Below are 15,954 nucleotides of genomic sequence, written 5' to 3'. Positions count from 1 at the left end.
AAGCCACAGCGGATACCCACCCCGGCGTCGGACAGAATCGTCTCAGTTTAAGTTCCAACTCTTGAGTTCCCTCTAGTGGCCGCCCTCTGCACTACGTCATAGATGTCTATGAACGTAGGACTGAAGTCCACACATGTGCTGAGGTGCACTCGTTATGGGTGACTAGTTGGCCGGGATCCGACGGAATAAGCGCCGTCTTAAATCACGAAGTGATTTATGCATATCATATTGTGACAGCTGCACCGGGGTTCGAGCGCGTGTCCGACAGGGCGCGAGGCAGACGAAACGCTGGTACGGTGAGCATCTGCATGCTGAGAGGGCAGAGGGGGTGTATTACGGCAACGCGGCGAGGGGAAGTTGCGCGCGCATCTGCTACTTGCCGAATGAGGAAGGAAGCAAACTGCTACGTGCGGAGTGAAGGGGGGGGAGACGGACCCTCCCGAATCGTCCAGAAGTCCGTCGAAATGGAGATATCCAGATAATTCGAGAGAGAGCTATCTCTGGACACCCGTAGAAATTTCTCGTAACTATGGTTTAGTTATAAAAGAAGAAACGCGAGTGAACTTGAGCAGTTCAGTCAGCCCGTCAGTAAGCCAGTGTTGTTACAGGCAGATTAGGACAGTAAGCGAGTTAGGGCCTGTACTACGATCGCCGGTTAAAACTCCAGATTCGTATACTCCAGTTTAGCAATCTGGAAGTTAAATATTTTGTTCTGTACTACCAGCGGATTTTAACTGCAGGATTGTTATCCGGAAGATATAGTAACATTTTTATTACGTTGGCAATGAAATTACTGAAAATGTAGTGAAATTTATTGCGTTGGTATACCTTTCCCCGCGTATTTCATGTTTATGTTCCGTGTTTATATGGTACTATTTATTTTGAGGTTTTATTGTAAGCATTATTGTTATTATTTATTATAATGCTGAAGCTCCAGCCAAGAAAATAACAGAGTGAAGAACAGAAAATTACACATACTGTATGAAGAAACTTTACATGCAAGCAAAAGGTAAGATTTTAAAGGTTATGTTTCTTTTCGAATAGTAATAATTCCTACAATATGATAATATTTTGGTTTTAATTAGTAGGCCTAAAGAGGACGGGTGCTGGTTCCAGCAAAAGTGCGTTTTTCTCCATAATCATTGTTTTATTCATGTGCACAAGAAGTGTAGGTGGCAATTATTTTTGTATTGTAATTAATATTAAGTGTGCTTTCAGTTTGTTGTATAGCCTACATTATTAGTGAATAGGGCCTATTTCGGTAATTTTTTTAGACATAGTGTACTCACGGCTTCAAATCATGGGTCGAAGGCATAGTAACTCGTTTAAAAAGAAAAGTTCACTGATACTGATAATAATGAATGATGTTTTTGGCCTGGGATTTCTAACCATTAGTACAGCAAGGTACACTGTTCCTAGCAAATTACCAATATTTCAGTATGTTAGGCCTACGTATTTTACTGTTAGTAAATGGGAGGATATTTTGTATTAGGCCTATAATACCATTCGATCACAGATAGGGCCTAACATTATTTTTTAAAAGAACAGCATGAGGTGGAGAGACTTTCCACTAAAATGCAATATCTGTTGCTGCTACCAGTTCGACTATAATCACTCACTGTAATGCATATTCAACACCTCGTAAAATAACACAGAAACAGAAGATATTAAGTTTTTTCCAAAGTTTCTATGTACAGTATAGTCATATGTTTGATATTGTACTGACAATCGTCCATTAAAAGCTCTTGCTTATTTAGGTATAGAAACTTAGATAAGGGAAAAAGAGAATTACAGTATATCTTCTAATGTTGTAGGTTGCATATGGAATTAACCTAGTTTTACTTCCTTTTTAGTAATATAGAATGAAGCATGGGAAGAATATAGTAACATCAGCACAAATACAAGGACCTGAAAACAGCTGAGAAGCAAATTTGAATTCTTGGAAAAGAACACAAAGAAAATTGCTGCTGCAGAGAGACAATGCAGGCTACAAACAATTGGAGCCCCTCCAACTGAAGCAAAACCAAATCCAAACTTAGCCAAGGTAAGTGATTTAATTCTCCTATCAATTGAGTGATTTCTCAGTGACTTTTATTCATATTCAATGCATAAGTTCACTTATATGTTAATTTATACAATTATTACATAATAAGCAGAGGAAATTGTATAACACAAGTTTGAATTCTTTTTATTTATTTATTTATTTATTCATTCACTCATTTATTTATTTACTTACTTTTGTTACAGCCGAAGTAGTAACTAAACCAAGTTCCACTGATACCAGTGCAGCTAATAACACGAATGAGGTTAGTGTGTAAGGAATTAAGAGTCAGAAGAAGAGATGATGAGCTTTAGAGATAAAAGAAAATATTAGATTCTTGAAAATTGTTATACAAATTTAATTTAATGTCGGTATTACATTATAATACTATTATTTCTATTATTACCATTCAGGTTCACAGTGCAATTCTTTAGTTTTTGAAGTGAAACTGAACATCCCAACAATATCTCCAGGTAATTTGATTTATACTACAAAACGTTCTTTCACATTCTACATATGATCCTTTTCCAATCTGAAATAGCTGTAACATGTAAACACATTTTCAGCCAACATGTTGAAAATAAAACTAACACACATACTGTATGAAATCTGCAGCAAGCAGTAGATAAATTAGATGCAAAAGTTAAAAAAAAAAAATTGTTAAAATATAAATTGTACATAATGATGAAATGGTCACAAGAAATGGATGTCATAAAAACTAAACATCATTGTATTATAATATTATGTGGGATTTGAGTGGGAATTTGAAATTTATAAATGTAGGCCTAAAAATAGAAAGCACACTAAACTGAAGAATTTATTTTGAGATTTCTCTGTAATGGGTTTGTAATTAGATTAGGCCACATTATGTTAAGTTGTATTTCAATTTCACCGTGAGGATTCTCACTTTGAAACTTGTGAATGATTTCTTGTGTACAGAAAAACTGAAAAATATCTTTTCATAAGGTAAAACAGAAACTGACTACACTCTATTTACAATAGATCTATTTGCTTGGTTTTCTCTCTCTCTTTTTTTATTGCAGCTTCACTTTCTTATTGTTAAAAATGAGTTTGGATTAATAGCACGTTAGAAAATACAATACTTTGAAGTGTCCACACATTTATGATAAAACATCATCTTTCTCCAGAATTAAATATCTTATGAATTAATTCCACTCTTAAAATATTACAGAGTCAGCTGGTGCAGCAGATGAAGGTCTTCCACTGTACGGGTATTTACACAGTGTAATGAAAGTAAGTTTTAAGTGAAATTACTGGTTTATTCAGTGTAGGTAGTGTAGGCTAAACTCAGAAAGATCTGAATATAAGCATATATCCCTCTCTTAAACATTTCAGCTGATAATGGGATAATAGCTGATCGAGTTACACCCCAAGGATGCTTAAAAAAAGAAAGAAAGAAAGAAAAAGCAAGCCTCTGAGGAATGCATTAGCCACATTGAAAAATCTTTCTCCATCTGTGAACTGTAAGTTTAATGTTGACTTAATTTTACTTGAGATGTTAGAAATTCATGAACTTCAGTACTATTACAGTGATTTCTTTAAAAAATAGATTAGTTGAAAGTTGGATGCTAACATTATAACATAGAATGATTTGAAATAAAAGTAAGTCATATCCTCATGTTTGCAAAGAGATGGGGTTTGGAATATCAAAAGTAAGATCTGGAGTTTTTACATTACTTTTTCCTCCTCTTTAATGGGTGGTCTATCTACAAGGACATCTTCAATTAGTGGCAGAAAGTAAATGCTACAGTAATCACCCATTCTTTATGTTTTAACAAAAAATATGTTTAATTTTGTTGACCAGATTTGTTTGACCTGGATGACTGGGAGATTACTTCTTCTCATCTTTCTAATGGAGTGATAATCTCTTGCAGCTGTTCTTGATCCCTGTGGTCTCTGGCCTCTGCTTTATCTGCTAGTCTTCAGGATTAGGTTCGAGTCAGGTGATAATTATTAGCTAATCTAAGGTTTCTGGTTGGGTTCGGGTCTGGTTCAGATCAGGCCGAGATGGGCCGGGCCTAAGAATTATGGCCCGTGCAGATCTCTAACAAATGGGGCTTATAGCTGAAGTTGGCTCTGCCACAGTTTTCCAAGTTTTGTGTATTTGCATATGTATTTGTGTTGTGTTTAATTACAGTTACTATGTACTCTTATGTATTAGCCTGTATATTATTAATTTGTAAATATGACATGTACCATAGCATATATAATGAGACAGTGGATGTAATAAACGATTATGCTTATTGTGTCTCCTGAAAAATGTCGTGTTTTGTTCACACAAAATAAATAAATAAATTTTAAATTTAGTTGCAGCTATAGTGCATCTCTCTTGTTTTAAGTACACATTCACAGAGTACCTGAATACAATTGAAGCGTCAGCTGGAACAACGTTGTAAGTTACAAAATTTTCATTCGGTGTGTTTCCATGTAATAATGTTGTATGTCATGTTACCTTGCTATACTCCTTGGCTTGCAACTGTCCATCAATGCAGTACGTGAAATTTGTCCACTCAAAAGTTTGCTACCCTCATAAGAACAAAGTTGTACGCATATACACATTTTTGCAGCTCCTGTAAATTTTACCAAATATAATTTATAACTTTGTTCCAGCCGACGCTTCAATTAATGTGCCTCTTGAAAAATGTTGTTTTACCATATTTTGCTTATGTAAAATAAATTTGAATTGCAGATACAGTGCATTTTTATTGTTTTAAATAGCCTACAGTGTACCTGGTCATAATTTTTAAAATGTATTTATCAAACCTTTGTGTTTGAATCATCTTAGTCTGTTAAGACATCACTGTGAGGGATCCAAGCAATAAAATATATATAAAAAGTAACGATATGAATATGTTTGCATACATGAACCACTAGGCCTAGCATGAATGAAACAGCTCCCTTGCAAAACATAAATGCCAATTCCAAAACTTTCAGGAAATGAAGAAAAACTGTCACGTCTAAAATTCAATAAACTGTTACAGTTTGTTAAATAATAATACTGTATATAGCAAGCATATCTTAAATCTGAGTAATGAAATATGTTAGGCCTACTCCTACTGGTGAGCGATATATGCAAGGAAGGAGAAGGGAACTTGCCACCCTACCACATTATCTCCTGACAGTTGTCTCATGAGTGATACCTTATTGGTATTCCAATCTATCTTCGGAGAGTTGACTAAACAACTAGCAGACACAAAATGAAACAGTTCTAGGAAAACTTTAATCAAGACCTATAATATATACATAAAACCTGTATTAAAATACTATTCAGAAGTATTCGTAACAGCATCAAAAAGAGACAGACTCCCTTGGGGGGGGGGGGGGGGAATAAGCCTTGCACTTAATTACTGGAGCAAATAAAACTACTCCCAATGAAGCATTAAAAGTCATCACTTCAATTAAACCAAGCAGCAAGTGCAGCACTAGCTCGATTGACAACAGTTCCTGCTGTAACTTCGTGGACCCCACAAAAATCTCCTACTGTTGTCGATGTTCTCCCAGTGGCATAGAATCTCAATACCAGTAGTAGTTGGTCCATTGGAGGTAAGGCATTATTTCTGGAAAAAATGTATAAACAATGAGATTTGGTTACAACTTTACCGGCAAATCTTTACAATAGCGTTACCAAAAGAAGGCAAGGACTCCCTACAGGATAGCCTGGAAGAGAGAGGTTTGGATGTAGTTTTGACATTTTTTTTTAGACAATTGTAAATATATGCAAATCATACTAACCTGTCACTAACTCGATCTTACGAAAACTTGTCTTTTCCCTTTAATTAGTAAGGAAACACAGTAATGAAATGAATGTGTTGCCCTTCCCTGCCGCCTACCCTTCTATCTCGATAGAGCGATCCCGCCTACCCGTACCTCTCCACCGCACTCCACTTTCACAGCAACTTTCCACCTTTATTTGGGAAATTGGTGTCGGCACTCAATTTTTCTTTCGTTTATGGTACATATGACTTGACTAGAAGCCAAATATGTGAATACATTTGTATCTTAAAGTGGTAACGCAATTGTGAAGACTTGGTAGTTTACCATATAAAGGATTTTGATATATTATATACTGTTATTATTTTTTATATAAACTGTTTTTTTTTTTAAACTGTTATTATTGTAGGTTGCCCTATATTATTATATCAATCACCTTCATACCTTGTAAGGGCAACAGAACACCTGCATGAAGCAACATTCTAACCTCACTTCTACTGTATTACAGGTTACTGTACTTCAAAGTAATTATTATAGTGCTATTATATACAAAATATTGATGTAATACCTACCGAAATAGTGTAGCTTATTATTAACTGTATACTTACGAGCTGTGTCTTGTTTCAGTTGATAATTGATTTCATGTAGTAGGTTTCGTTATTCGAAACTGTCTAAAAAATTTCTCGTCATCCCATTCTTCAAAATTATTTGGACGCGGCCTAATTCGTTTTGCTGTTCTGATATAACGAAGCATCTGCTCCAGAACTTATCATCAGAATCAGTATCAAAATTAAATTGATCCTTCAAATCACCAGCTGTACGACGTGCAGCCATCTTGATTTCAACACCGAGTTCCAACCTCCGGATAACGCCAATCTGCTACTCTGCCTCCCGGATTGCTAATCTGGAAGTTTAGCCTCCAGATTGCACATAACCAAAAGTCGTAGTACGCAATTACAACCCAACTTCCGGATAAATATGCCATCTGCCGGATAAGTTTAAACTAGAACTTTATCCGAGAGTCGTAGTACAGGCCCTAAGTCTTGTGTAGCAGTGAAGCCGGCTTCGAGACCAGAGCGCGACTTGAGTTGTGTCCGTAACTGTGGAGCCTGAAGCCCGGAGTTAGAGTGCAGTGGACCGCAGTTGGGGGACCTGAGTTTGAAGTGCAGCGGATCGTCTCTGAAGGTCTGGGGTTCGAGATTCTGTGAACGCGAGTGACTGAGCTAGAAGAACTAGCCAAGACAAACGAGCTGTGAACTGAGAACTGACAGTTCTGTGTTGTAAATGGTGCTTTGTGAACATTAGTTAAGATTAACAGTTCATCGTTGTTCGTAATAGTCCAAGTAAATTGTCATTGTCATTTGTGGAGTGCAATAACGAACGCTGTGTTGCTGTGCGGACAGCAAATCCCATTGTTGACGGGAGTGAAATTAAATTGTAGAAAGTGAAGAGTTATTGTTGAGATAATAAAATTACATTGTTGTTCAGTATAAAAATTTACAATATATATATATTATTTTTTCGCCGTTCCATTACTCTTTCATCGTATGATGACGCAGAATATCTGCATGGAAATGTCATATGTACTTCGGTACATTAAAATAATCACGAAATAACCACTGCCACGAAATTACCAATGTTTACTCTACATATCGAACTAATCAGACTTCATATAAACCTACAAAGATGATTTGAAATTACAGTAAAACAAAGTTAATATGCACTATTTCCTAATTGAATCTAAACATTTACGAAATTAAATGTTGAGAACAGTATGAAAGCGTAGAGATACGCCGGGGAATCAGATCCAATAAAATTCATAGAATCAACAATAACAGAACGAGAAGTACAACAAAGCTAAGAAAATAAACCAAACAATATTCCAATCAGTTATAATAGCTACATATATATACCCACACACGAGTGGAACTGAGACACAGCAAAAGAACAAAACTGATAAAAACATAGAATGGAAGTTTCGCTCAATCAAACATACAGTTCAAAGATAAAATTACAAGCTCTGATACCGAAAAGAAATGGAATATTGAAACAAACCATTACTGACTGAATCGAGAACGAAACATTGAAGTGCAACTAATACATCTGCCGCTAGATAAACAATTGAATGCAATAGTCAAATAGTGAAAAGAAAAATATATTTTTTTTCCTATGTCAAAATCAAGATATGAGAGGCATTTAGTCTGGAAATCTGACAGGATTGAATGAGGCCTCGGTTTCATGTAGAATTAATAATAATAATAATAATAATAATAATAATAATAATAATAATAATAATAATAATAATAACAATAATAATAATAACCATAATAATAACAATAATAATAACAATAATAATAATAATAATAATACGAATTACAAATCGTTTTAGAGAACTCGGGGGTTCATTGCCGCCCTCACAGAAGCCCGCCATTGGTCCCTATTCTGAGCAAGATTAATCCAATCTCTATCATCATATCCATGGGTGGGCAACTCGTGCTCTCGAAGTGTGAACACAACCTCAGTGCAGGTAGAACGGACTCTGTACTGTAGTGTATGTATACAAGTTTGCTCGCGTCTGCAGTAAGTGGTGGCTCGTTTTAAGTGAAAAACAATATAATCCCCAGATCATTTCCCTTTAGTGATGAGTCGAAAGAGAAAGATTTTTTATTAAGAATGGAGGTAAAGCTTGTATTATGTTCTATTACACTTTCTAACACATGACATTTTTGTAGCGCTCGGGAAAAGTGACACAAGTCAAAAATGTTAATTTTACAGGAGAAGGAAAAAAATTGTCTTCACACTGGTTCATGTCGATTTTATTTTCTTCTGTATGAATTATTGTAATGGGAGAAATAATTACGTCTCTTTTCCCAAGCGAGCAGATGTTCCGTAAGTTGTCAATAAATTAATAAAAAATGTTTGTGAAAACTGACTTATGCCACTTTTCCCAAACACTGCAGATTTTATGTTACAAATAAACACAGTGAAGGTTTTAGTAAAGATCGAACTGTTCGTAATGCTGCCTAAGTCAGAATTTCCAAATATACTCCTTGGTTCCATATATACTGTATATGCTTGAGTCAGAGTTTAATACAAGAAAGAAGTGTAAAAAGTCCCAATGCACAGAAAGAGCTTAGAAGTAAGTTTATTTCATCTGCCGTGACATGTGAAAAATACTTCCTTGAATTTGTGGTTATTTGCGAATACAACTGTTACCTTTCTGAGAACAGAAGAGTACTCTTTAATGTATAAGGACTTGAAAATTCTGGCGTTCTATGTTTCAAATAAGACATAATAACAAATATTAACAAATAGTGCAATAATAAATAATAAGTGTTGCATTTATTTTTGTTGATTCTTGAAAAGGTTGTATGCAGTTTGTGTTTTCAGTACTAAGCTAATTTACAAAGCTAGGAAATAATATAATTTTGTTATGTGTGCTTAGGTACAGTCTGTCTAAAATTACTATAATTATTGTACCATGCGTTATTCTGAAATTCAAAACATGGAGTAGAATCACGACCACCTGCATGAGCCGCCAGACCGCACCGTGGCAGTGAACTGCTTTTGCACTAAACTACAAACAACTTGTAACTGCTGCGGCTGGCTCCGTCTGTCTTTCTATCTTTCAAGGTTTTTTAGCACTTTATGAGCACGAGTTGCCCATCCATGATCATATCCCACCTCCCTCAAATCCATTTTAGTATTATCCTCCAACCTACGTCTCGGCTACCCAAAGGTCTTTTTCCCCTCAGGTCTCCCAGCTAACACACTATAAGCATTTCTGGATTTACTCATAGCCTACGTGCTACATGCTCTGTCCATCTCAAACGTCTGGATTTAATGTTCCTAATTATGTTGGATGAAGAATACAACGTGTGCAGTTCAGCGTTGTGTAACTTTCTCCATTCTCTTGTAACTTCATTCCTCTTAGCTCCAAATATTTTCCCAAGGACCTTATTATCGAACACCCTTGACCTCTGTTCCTCTCTCAAAGTGAGAGTCCAAGTTTCACATTCATACAGAACAACCGGTAATATAGGCATAACTGTTTTAAAAATTCTAAGTTTCAATTTTTTAAGGCAGACTGAATGATAAAAGCTTCTCAATCGAATAATAACAGGCATTTTCCATATTTATTTTGCGTTTAATTTGCTCTCGAGTGTCATTTATATTTGAAGAGTTCACTGCAAGAATTATGGATGTCACTTTCTTGTCGAAAATGAACCAAGACTGTCAATGCATAGCTTAAGACATATAGAATGTACATACAGAGTTATATGGCATTAACACTGATAGTCATTGTCCATTAATGATCGGAAAATCACAGTGAAGCTTTGAGCGCTAAGCATTTCAAACTTTCAATTGCTTCTCCTGCAAAATGTATTCCAAATGACATCCATCATTCTTACAGTGGACTCTTCATTTGAATTTTTCCACCTCTTCAAAGGATAAATTTCCAATTTTTATATTTCTATTTCGCATTATGTTCCGATCACGAGACATAATCATATAATTTGTATTTTAGGGATTTATTTCCAAACCTATCTCAAGTAGAATTTCCGTGTTTTCCTTATTATTTTGTGGATTAATAATAATAATAATAATAATAATAATAATAATAATAATAATAATAATAATAATAATAATGACAATAAAAAGAATGTGAAACACTATTTCCAATACAGGGAGAATTGAAATAGTAGGCCTAATCATTAGAGACGAGAATTCCATGCAAATGCATGTTTTTACAGGAACATAGGACGTTGCTCAAACTTAGTACTTATCCATTTCATTACTTTCCGGTTCCAAATATGTCTACTTTTCCCGTGAATATTTGCATGTTTTGGCCTTTTTGGGGATAAAAACATGCATAATGCATATTTAAGCAATTTTTAGCCTAATCATGCATATAATATACATTATATTCAGTTTAAATGCATGTCTTAATGGTTTTGAGTGGACATCTCAGTTTCTCAATTTTTATGTCCCTTATTTTAGCTTCAGGAATCAGGATTGAAAAAGGAAAATAAAAAAAAGCTAAGTAACAGAAAAGGGTCCATTCAAGTTTGCACACATAACTTCTTGTGATGTAGAGATAAAAACATATTGACTGACAAGGGCAGAAACCAATTTAGAAATGTTGTTAGTTGTTAACTGCGCAAAAAAAAGTGAATTGAAGTAAGAAATTTTGAACTCAAATGAAAGTGCATATTTTAATGTATTTTTCGCTTTATCGTACATGTTTCATAATTTGATAGCGCATGAATGCATGCATATTTTGGGATTTTGTAGTGCATGAAATTCTCGCCCCCAGTAATCATAATAAAGATATAAAATTGGGAACTAGTGCCAAGAAAAAAAAAGGCTTACAACGTGTATGTAGGAAATCTCTACCGAGCTGAAAACAATACTGGAGGATCTGAACTATGTAAGGGAAGTGAATGGACTAGCCATGATTCCGAGCAAAACGAACCACGCAGAAATTGAAATCAAAATCAACGACGTAATCCTGGACCATGTCAAAGACTACACGTATCTTGGACAGACAATATCCTTTCACAGCACATGCACAAAGGAAATCAGAATAAGGATAACCCCGTTTGGAACAAATTTTTGGGTTTAAAATGGATTGTAACTATTTATCTTTTTTTTCTACTGGTTTTCCATTTCTTTGCATCTTTCTTCTCTCTTAATTTCGTCATATTTCCTTTCTTTCGTTCCTTGTTCCCTGCTCTTCTTCCTTTAGACTCTTTCCTCTTCCTTCTTGCAGAAATTCGTGTCAATGTAGTGGCAACTTCTCTGCTTCATTACCATCGAACAGGATTAATTACAAGTTCGAAGAAATTGAAACAACGACCTCCAGACAGAACTTAAACGCTGTAGCATAGCGTCTGTGCCTAGAGCCTGATACTACAGATCGATCCTGCCAACCCATTAGGTTTTATAGCCGTGTGACGTGCATATCGCAGGTCGGAGAGCGGCTCGCACAGCTGCTTCTGCAAGTTGAGGAAGTTGCTGCAAGCTACGAACTCATCATAGCGTCGGCCCGGCGGATCTGAGTTTAACTTGTGCTTGCAAGAAATACACCAGCAGTGGCGGCCGAAGGCCATTCTGTCAAGTGGGGCACAACCTTAATGAAGAACCCTGAAAATTAAAAACATATAAAACCAATTTATGTGCACTAACCTTTCTAATTTTTGTAGATGAGCTCCATTTTTCGGTTCTTTCTGCGAGCAAAAGCCTCTATAACTCTATTGTTGAAGTTCGGAATAGAATGTACCATCTTTCTCTCAATTCTTTTTGTATGGTTTGTAATATGTAGGAGTATAATATTTGTATCATATGTACAGGAATTTTTTGTTTTTTTTTTTTAACTAGGTGATCCTCACTCAGATTATTCAACATTGTTTTGGGACCATTATTTTATTAAGTACTAGCCGTACCCGTGCGCTCCGCTGCACCCGTTAGAAATAAATATAAAGTAATTACATGATTAAAATAGGACATTTGATCCAGGGAAGATTCGTGTTTGATACAAGGATAAATCGTTTAATATGTTACTTAATTTAAATTGTATTTAAATAATTAAAATGCGATCATTTTGGTCCAGAGACCACTCATTTGGTGCAATGACAATTCCTTTAACATGTTTCTTAATTTTTATTACATGGATCCATACTTTAATGAAGACTGACATATCATTTTGATTTAAAGTGTATACTTTATTTTACTTGCTATAATATGTTTCCATTGAATTATGATAACTTAATTTTAACCCTTGTTTTCTACGTATTCAGTAAATGGCGCTTGGGCCACTATGGTTCTGAACCCTTCAAATAACTTAAATAACTTATATTATATTATATTATATTATATTATATTACATTATATTATATTATATTATATTATATTATATTATATTATATAAAAATGTATTGATAACGGATGTACAGCTGTCAAAAGAAAAAGTGGCCGCTCTCCTGAAACAAAGTTCCCTTCGGGTATCTTCGCTACAATTCGGAGACAGGCGATGTTACATGTTGTTGGACCACGTTGCCTGATATCTACAGTTATAATTGAAATATTCTGTGTGTTATCGATAGCATAATGATACCGTTCAGGCCTCTTATTCATGAGGTCCTGCGTTCGACTACAACCACGTGCTTTTTATGTTCTTTTCTGTTCTGTTTTTGAGAGAGACAAACTATACATAATGGCTCCTTTCTCTTTTACGATTATTTTAGTAATTAACATCAGGTTCATTAATATATTATGCCATGACTTTATCATTATGATATTGTGGCTGCAAATGGAAAGAAAAAAGATTTTATTCTCAATAAAAATATCTTTCGTGGCATAAACAAAACTGGCGTCGGCCTTAAAACATTCAAACAATTAAGCGTTCAAAGAACAAAACAAAAAGCCACATTTCAATATTTAGTCTATCTTCCTCTTATCTCGATCATCTTGCAGTCGAGTGGGCATGGAATTGACTAGTCTTTGCAAATAGCGACTGTTTTTAGACACGATATTCCAGGCATTCTGAACATACATACATAAGTGTTCTGTCCATGGGCAGGTCTTTCATTGCAAACCCAGCAATCTCCAATCTTTCCTATTTTCTGCCTTCCTCTTAGTCTCCGCATATGATCCACATATCCTAATGTCGTCTATTATTCTTTTCAACCAGAGACCCAACCAATTCCTTTTTCTCTTTCTAATCAGTTTCAGCATCATTCTTTCTTCACTCACTTTTTCAAACACAATTTTATTTCTTATTCTATCTGTCCAATTCACACGCACCGTTCTTCTCCACATCCACATTTCAAATGCTTCAATTCGTTTGCTTCATTTCGTCGTAATGTCCATGTTCCTTCCCCATACAATGCAACACTCCACACAAAGCACTTTACTAGTCTCTTCCTTAGTTCTTTTTCCAGAGGTCCGCAGAAGATCCTTCTATTTCTATTAAAAGCTTCCTTTGTTCATGTTTGCAGTTTTTCTTGGGAAGGATAGGCCTAAATGCGGTAACATCCCGTTGCTTTCCGCACACCACTATCTCTTTCGCATCTCATTAAATTCCAGGGGGTCCAAGCGTGGAGATGAGGAGAGTGGATTTGACTAATTGGGCCCTCCGGACTTCACCGAAAGTCACGGCAAGGGTTAAATATTAATTCTATCAGGATGTTTGACCCTATCAGAGATCGGGAAATCTCAATTAGCCTTTGCCCCCCGCATCCTAGACTAGCTTCTACGAATCATCAGAAAATCTTAGAGTGTGATTGGGCCAATTTTTCCGAAAATGTTTCCACACTTTTGCCCTCGTAGCTCAGCGGACGAACGTCGGAATTTAGATGTCAACGTCTCAGGTTCAATTCCTCGTTACTCCTTTTCATTTTATTGTGGTTGAAGATAGTATAATGTAATAATTAGACATCGGATTTTTAGGCACTAAAAATTGCAGTTTTAGGCGCCTAAAATAAGCTCAAAATTTGTAAAATTAGGCTCTATTTTAATGAAAATAGGCATTTTAGGCACATCAAGGTATCATACTTATTTCTTTCACTGAAATTTTTAGTTATACACTAAAATACGCACAAAAAAGTATGTTTAAACATTAAAAAAGAATACTATATTATATTTATAAACAGAGCTGCACAAATTTAATATATTGAAACTAATGAAATAATAATTATTGATATCAAGATTACTCATTTTAAGTTATTGAAATTCAGTTCCATGCTCAGACTTTATTATAATTATCTGCACAGTACACCACCAGAATTTTTTCTAAATTCTCCACAGTTAACCTTTGCCTTTTGTCACTGAGAATCATTTTGAAAGCAGAAAAACTTCTTTCAACCGAAACTGATGTGAGAGGCGCAAATTTTAAATTAGGTACAATAGAAACATCAATACTTACTGGAACATTTACACTTTCCCCCGATATCACTCTTGATACTTTTTCCAACAATGAAAATCCTACATTCTTATTTAATACGTTGTCCCACTTATTTTTAACTTTTTTCCCAGTTTCGTCCAAAGCAGAATGTATGTTCACTTGAGATTCCTTTACTATTGCTATTTGGCTACAAAGAGATTGTTTTTCACGTTCTAATTGTTCAATGCTTGCAGGTATGAAAGAAAAGTTTGATGTTATGTAGACAATATCGTTTTTCACTCGTGAGTCATTCAGACAATCTTTCACTGCTTTCACACACGCTGCACTATCAGTTTCAGGTAATTTATCAATAACTGTGACCACTTCTTTAAAATACTTAGAATAATACACCACTGACAGAATCCAGGTTCCCCATCGTGTAACAACCGGCTGAGGTGGGAGTGGGATATCTGGAAAGTTCTCTCTGAATATTGAAATCCTGGATGGGGCTTTACAAAAACATTTTTTTGTGTTATAAATAAACGAATTGACAAGAGGAAATTCATTCCGGATTGTTTCAGAAACCCTGTGAAGGCCATGTGCTAGACAGGTTACATGCGTGAGGTTAGGATAAAATGTTTTAAGAAGTGGAGCTGCAGCAACCATGTATGAGGCAGCATCAGTACAAAACAACAGAACTTTAGAATCGTCTATATTACCTGAGTATAAAGACTGTAGGCCTTTATTTACAAAATAAGCAATGGCTTGGCTATTCACTTTCGAAAGTTCCTTAACACATACGAGGTGTGGAATCGAAGGTCCATGAGGACTAAGTTTTCCTACTACCATATTTGCTATATACCTATTCATAGGATCTGAGGTTTCATCCACAGAGACCCATATGTAAGAATCACCTATATCCTCCCGAATGGAAGCTAAAGTTTCATTGTATATTCTGTCTAAGTAATTTTTTCTTAGGGTCGACTCAGATGGGATATTTTGTTTGCAGTATTTTTGTAAAAACTGTCTTAAAACCGGATTTTCAATTGCATTCCACGGAATGTTAGCAGCAACAAACGCTCTGGTTAAATCAGCATAGAAATTGCTGCTGAGATTGGATGAAGTAGGCTGTGTTAGTAAAGTTTGTTGCAGTTGATTTTTCTGCTGAGCTTTAGCCTTATGAGCTGCTCCTTGCACATGCTGCTTTAGGTGGCACTTCTTTTCTTGCGAAATCTAAAAATGTAAAGTAAACTGAATTAAAATAAAATCCTAATTGTTGTATTGCCGTATTTCTATC

The 15,954-nt window shown here is 35.4% G+C and overlaps 2 long non-coding RNA genes across 3 annotated transcripts in view; both read left to right on the top strand.

Moving 5' to 3' along the window:
* Positions 1 to 15,954, top strand: part of LOC138703648 (uncharacterized) — a 380,530-nt gene that overhangs the window by 208,661 nt on the left and 155,915 nt on the right. The window lies entirely within an intron of this gene.
* Positions 2,446 to 4,276, top strand: LOC138702741 (uncharacterized). Its single transcript, XR_011332891.1, has 4 exons — positions 2,446 to 2,514; positions 3,234 to 3,295; positions 3,398 to 3,525; positions 3,937 to 4,276. It is a non-coding gene; the product is annotated as an uncharacterized lncRNA (long non-coding RNA).

The sequence above is a fragment of the Periplaneta americana genome, chromosome 7 (genome assembly GCF_040183065.1).
Source record: "Periplaneta americana isolate PAMFEO1 chromosome 7, P.americana_PAMFEO1_priV1, whole genome shotgun sequence".
Classification (NCBI taxonomy): Eukaryota; Metazoa; Arthropoda; class Insecta; order Blattodea; family Blattidae; genus Periplaneta; species Periplaneta americana.
This window is presented reverse-complemented; position numbering and strand designations above follow the sequence as displayed.